Source organism: Falco rusticolus, chromosome Z, assembly GCF_015220075.1.
Source record: "Falco rusticolus isolate bFalRus1 chromosome Z, bFalRus1.pri, whole genome shotgun sequence".
Taxonomy (NCBI): Eukaryota; Metazoa; Chordata; class Aves; order Falconiformes; family Falconidae; genus Falco; species Falco rusticolus.
In genome coordinates this window covers 72,166,035-72,172,316 of record NC_051210.1, presented here as the reverse complement: position 1 = coordinate 72,172,316, position 6,282 = coordinate 72,166,035, and positions in this window count along the sequence as shown.

The window sequence follows — 6,282 nt, the reverse complement described above, 5'->3', positions numbered from 1 at the left end:
GATCATTATTTGAGAGAAACACAGACAAACTGGAGAGTTCAGAAGGGAAGAACCAGAGTCTGGAAGCATGTCCCCCTGAGACAGGTTCAAAAGTTAAGTTTGCTTAGTCTAGAAAAGAGAAGAATGAAAAGAGATATTGTGGTTCTTCCATATGGAGCAGATGTTTTAAAGATAGCGATCAGCTGTTTTTAATATCCCATGCTATTGCCAGGATGTCTCATCCCATTCTTCTAGGTAAACTGTGAATAAATAAAACTTTGTATCTTCCTTTGGAATATCTTTTTCCTCTGATCAGCGTATAACAATGGAGTCCCTCAGGAATCCATCTTCTGGCAGCTAGTAAGATTCCAAATACTTTCAAGTGTAAAGGACACAAAGGAAAAAGCTTTCATATAACTTGTCACAAGAGGTTTGACAAAATTCACAGTTAAGATGTCCCTCTCTTCATCAGCTTTCATGTGTTTATTTGAAGCCATGTTATTGGATTATGTCCATGAAACATCGTTAAAAAGAGATGTTAATGAGAAGATCACCAGAACATTTGAGTCATGGCTAAAAAGAGAAACTGAGAGCATACTTTTAAAATAAAATATATTTCAATGTGAAATTAAGTCATAACTGCAATGAAAAATATGTTCCAAGGAAACAAAACCCTAGAATGCAACATCTGCTTTCCCTGTGTTGTCTGCCATTTCCCCTGAAAATTGTCTGATGGAGCTTGCAGGAGATACTAATGCAAGAATTTTTTGTCCTTTGGTATTTGGAGATCATTTCCAGTGCTATGCAGTATGATGGAGATTGCTTGGAGTGAGAAATCAAATTTGGAAAATCAATGGTTACAGAGTGTATCAGAGGAATGTTTCGGAAATGCATTTCTTGTTTCTAATTGCGTTATGTAGGAAATACCTCCATGTGCCACGTCATGCCATGGCATGGAGGACTCTGCTCACAGAGAAGATGAAGGAACAGTTTGGTCTCTATAATGTGCAAATCACTACTTTTGCTGTTAAGAGTATCAGGAAGGATGTCTGATCAGGCTAATTATTTTTGTGCTAATTATTTTTGAAATGTCATAAATTATGAAATTTAACTTTTCATTGTATAGGTATTATGTAAATATATCTGTGGTCTACTGTTACAGGCACAGAAAACAGTATTCTTAGGGGAAAAAACATCAGCGCTAAATTACATGGGAAACAAGTTCTTCAGAAATTGGAATTCCATTATTACAAAAATAATCTGAAACAAATCATGCTTTCAGACTTTAAAGTCTGAAATACACACTACCATGAACCCTAATAGGTTTTTGTCAGGGAGAAAAGGTTGCCCAAAAAGTATTTTGGATTCTGGAAAATCCCATATATAAGCAAAAAAGAAAAAATTATGTAGTAGAATAGCTTGGTGATGTTCAATTATAGTGAAAGCTAGTTTAAATTTAGGTACAAAACCCAAGGGTGCATCCAAGTGCCAGAAGTTTGGCAAAATTGTTGTATCAGTTGGATTGTTAACATTAGTTCACTGTAGTATTGTACACTGTGATTAAGGACAGGTAAGGATACGTGATTTTAATTTTTTCAGTTTATCACCCCTCCTCCTCAGCATATTAAATTGCTAATATTTTATTTCCCTCTTTAAATGGCTACTGCCTCACTGTTTTATCTTCACCAAAGAATAGGAAATGGAAGGCAGGAGCTCTGAAACCCCATCTCACAGCCCAGCCACAAGACTGACAGTGGAGACCAGAGTGGGAGTCACAGACCTGCACAACTGCAGAGAGCACATCTTTTTCTGACACCAATATCCAAACGAAATTTAAGTTAAAAACAAACAATGGTTTTATGTTTTTAAGTGCAAATCTTACTGGAAAATAGAAGTAACCTGCTGTAATATGGTGAAGAGAGAGTAGTTTAACCTAAAGGCCCGGAAAAGTATCTTAAACCTAGGTATGACACTTGGGTTAGTAATGTGCTCCCCCAAATGGCATGTAGGATCTCTGTGAAAAAAACACAAGAAAGATCCGAGTTTAACTGAATGAATGTATGCCTATGACTTCTCATGATGTGAGATAACAAAATTTTGTTGACTCAGCTGTAAGTATGCTAAAACTTTTTAGGCAAGTGAAGTAGGGGTAAATCTGAGATGCAGGAGAAATATTAGACACGAGTTATCAATGGTATGTTTGTTATGAAGAAGTAGAAAGCTAAATCTAGTCTTGTTGGGGAAAAAAAAAGGGGGGGGGGGGGGGGAGGGGGGAGGAAATCACCCAGCATCTCACTTCTTTAAAAGACCTAAGGATTCCTACTAGGAGTCTGACGCTCATCTGATGTCAAGGAGCAAACCCTGGTTTTAAGTCTCACCTAGAATTTGTGACCTGTGATTCCAGCATCTGTAACTCTGAACACTGAAGCTGGATGTCTCCTACATTTGACCAAATACAACCTTATTGGGTTTTACTCCAAAAATCTGCTTAGTAGTAGAGAATAAACTGAACCTGAGTAATTTAAATGCAACCTCTGCAGCTGCAGGTGTGGAGGAGCTGTGGCAAGAGGGGCAATTGAAGAGGACCTGTATCCTGGGATACAGGTTGGACAAGGCTGCCGCTGTGCAGTGTGCATCTAGACTACAACAGCTCAGTGGGATATCTGCTGTTGCTAAGGATTTTCTCCCTAGCAAGCATAAGCACACATCAAAAGTAGAAAAATGCCTGGTAGATACGGCAAACCTCTTTGCACCATGAAGACTACTGGGCTACATACTGTGGTGGCTGTATATGAAGACATCACGGATATAAAAACAAAATAAAACTGGTCAACTTCTTTGCATGAAATATCAGTTGTTCTTCTTATCCTCCTAAAAAGATAACTATTTTCTTTTAATAATAAGGCCACAAAAGCTGAAAAATTCAAAAGCCAAGGCTCAGGTTCCGTTTTCCTAGCATGTTCCAGTTTGAATCAGGACTTCATTTACTTTCACAGGTATTTTAATGTCAACTTTATTTTTTTTTATTTAACTTCATGTGTTGTTGTATTCTGAACATACATTTCTAAGCTTGCTAAGTCTGCTGCTTTGTTGTATCAGCCCAGGTGAAATTAATACAGCAGAAAATGGCACAAACATATTTCAATCCTTAAAGCTGAGATTCCCATATTTGCACAATTTTGTAATGGGAGCTGATGGCTCTTCACCTGATGTGGATTTATGGAAATCCATTAGGCCTTGAATTCAAGTGGTATATTTTGAACCCTGGCTGTAAATAAGTAACTTTCATACAGTTTGATTTTCAAATCAGGTGGGAGTTTGCAAAGTTAGTAAATATTCTACAGTGAATAGAGTTGATTTAATGTACACCAGATACAAACAAACTCAAGACGCTTTACAGAAAGGCCAGTGCTGCACCACAAGTTAGACGCGTTTCCCTAGAGCAGCTGGTGCAAGTAAATTGTGTTATAGGTTGCAAAATATTTTTCTGAAAATATCATGTGTTTCCCCTTCCTCAGTTCCTTGTACATTCATTTACCTTTTGTTTCTCCCTCTTTTTTGCTCTGTTCTCCTTTTTACAATTCTGATAAGCTTTTTAAAAATATTTTTTCTTAAATTTTGATTATTTTTTTTTAATTTTAGTTTTCATTTTGATTTCATTTTGACTTTTAGTTTTTCTAAATGAAATATACGTCAAATGACACTGCAATTGCAATCAAACTTTCTGACCACATTTTTTCCTACAAACCTCAAATGAGACAGAAACATCCATTCGTTCACTTGGTGATAATCATTAAAGCAACTGGAATCAATTTACACTGGCTTAGAGTCCAGTCGTTTCAGTCACATATCTTTAATTACGCTGCTTAAGAGCAAAGCCAGTAAATGTCATTTAGTTTGAATTTTACGCCATAAATCCTGTTACCGAAAGCTAAGAGCTGTGAACAGGGTGTCCTGCAGAATGTTTCACGTTAGCACAGTGTGTTTCGCTGCTGCCATCTCCTGGCAAAAGGGACAGCTCTCCTGCAGCTCTCCCGATTGCTTTGGAAATAAATCACCTTTTCGCTTTAACCGTATTGGTATAGGTTTTTGTTCATTTTGGCATTAGATAATTTATCTATAAATTTTGCAATGTGCTGTCTCTTAGACACTTGTAATTCATCCATAATTAAAAAAAATATTAAAAGGATATTGCAAATTTAAAAATTAGTATTTGAAAACAAATATCCTTTGTATTACTAAACATGGTATTGCTACACAACTTCTTACATATATTATTAGATGTAGCTGTTTAGGAAATGGTTTTGCTAATACTTATGGTGTTCATATCTTACTTTTAGACAGTAAATAAATTATTCAGGCCTAGGCCCAATTCTGTCCTTAAGTTAATACTTACTACACCTTCACATTTTAACATTTTAAAAAGTATAAAAATATTTGAATTATTTTTTAAGCCTCTACATTTGTGGTCAAGTAACACGGTGATGTTCTCTCCGCCATCCTCCAGCTCTACATAGCCGCTATTTGGAAGCTGTACAAAACTGCCTATTTTTCCTGAACGTTTTTCTTACAGCACCTACGTCCGTGGAGTCTGAGGTGCTCTGACATCCATGTGACCACAGCTGAGCTGACTGAAACACCCCAAAATCCCAGGTCATTGCTGCAGATGAAGAGGAAACAGCTATTACAGGAGGCAGAACTGGCATTTGGTGCTCTGTGGGCACCAGTGGTCCAAGACATAACCCTGACCCCAGATTTAGACACTATAAAGTAATGACACTACACCAGGATTTCTTGGAGACATGGCATCTTGTAATAAACACCGTCCTTAAACTAGGCTACTGAGTTAGTTCCCCAAGTGCAGGTAAGGCCTTGGGACTGACTGATCTCGAGGTCCATACCCACCGTGAGAATGTGCTAAGAGAAAGTAAATTTTCCTAAACAAAACTATTACTTACTATTATTATATAAAACCAACACGGAGAGAAGGCAACGAAGTTTACAGACCAAAAAGCCTTGCCTGAATATCACATGCTTTTCTTACAGATGCCGGCAGCCTGGTGCCCCGAGCCAAGCCTCCCCTCAGGGTGGTGTTGATCAAAGCAGCCGCACTCAGGCCACCCAGGTGTGACAGAATTCAGACAGATTCTCCTCAGAATCTCTTCCACTTTTTTTTCCCCTGAGAAATCAGACATTAGCCCGTCCGATTTTTGTGTTATTTTCTCCTCCTTCGCAGAGTACTCCCATTAGCTGGCCCATCCCTGACTCTCTGCCTCAGAGGAATGGCAGCAGGTCTCCCTGAGCGCTACCCGGTCCCTCAGCCCCTTGCCACCCCCGCAGGACCCTGCGGCCCTGCGGGTGGGTGAGGGCTGGTTCAGAGTCTCTCCTGATTTAAAGAACGAAGTCAGAATTTCTTAGTGACTGAGTATCCTTTATTGGCAGCGCTGGGTGCACGGGGGACTCTTCGGCCTAACGTAACTATCTTATATTTATACAATAAAACAATGAATATTCAATCAGTGTATATACATATTCATTACATAACCCCGCCCACTCTCGCTTCATATGTTAATTAGCTTATAAGTCCTTTGCGCTTGCGCAAATTCCTCCAAGAATTGTGGGCAGGGGTCTCCGGGACGTGGGCGGTGGTCTCTGGGGGGAAGGCCGTATGTCTTCCTCACGGTGTACTTTTCACCTTTTGCCTGGTATGTGATGGTTTTGCAAGTTTGCGGTGTTCTTATCGGTCTGAGCTAATTTATGGCCTTGTCGACCATCTGTTTCTTCTGCTTGTTTCTTTTAGTCGCTCCCTCTAGATAACTTATAAACAGGCCCCTTGTTAGAGAAAGTTAAACAGACTCCTTCTTTCATCAGTTATTTATTTCTTTCAGACTATGGTTACATGACCTAATTGCTATACCTACATTCTTTGAGTAAATAGAAGTTCTTAGCCTTGGTACAGGGCTGTACAGAGGATTTCATAGCAGCTTTTGTTGTGCAACTACTAGTTTCATCAGAATGTATTTCTTATATTCAGTATATTTTAGCTACAAGGTTTATTCTATCCTAAAGTGAATTCACACAGTATCACTCCGTAGGAGCGAGTGGCGCAGGGGTGCGGGACACAGGCTCCACGGCCCTGCTTCGCTCCCTCACGGGCCCTGCCGGCGCCTCCGCCATCTTGAGCTGCAGAGCGCCCCACCGCACCGCGCCGCCGCCCCGGCCCCACGCCCCGTGGCAGCGCGGCCCTGCGCGGCGCCCAGGCCCCATTGGCCCGTCCGCAGCGGGTCGTGCCGGTGCGGCCGC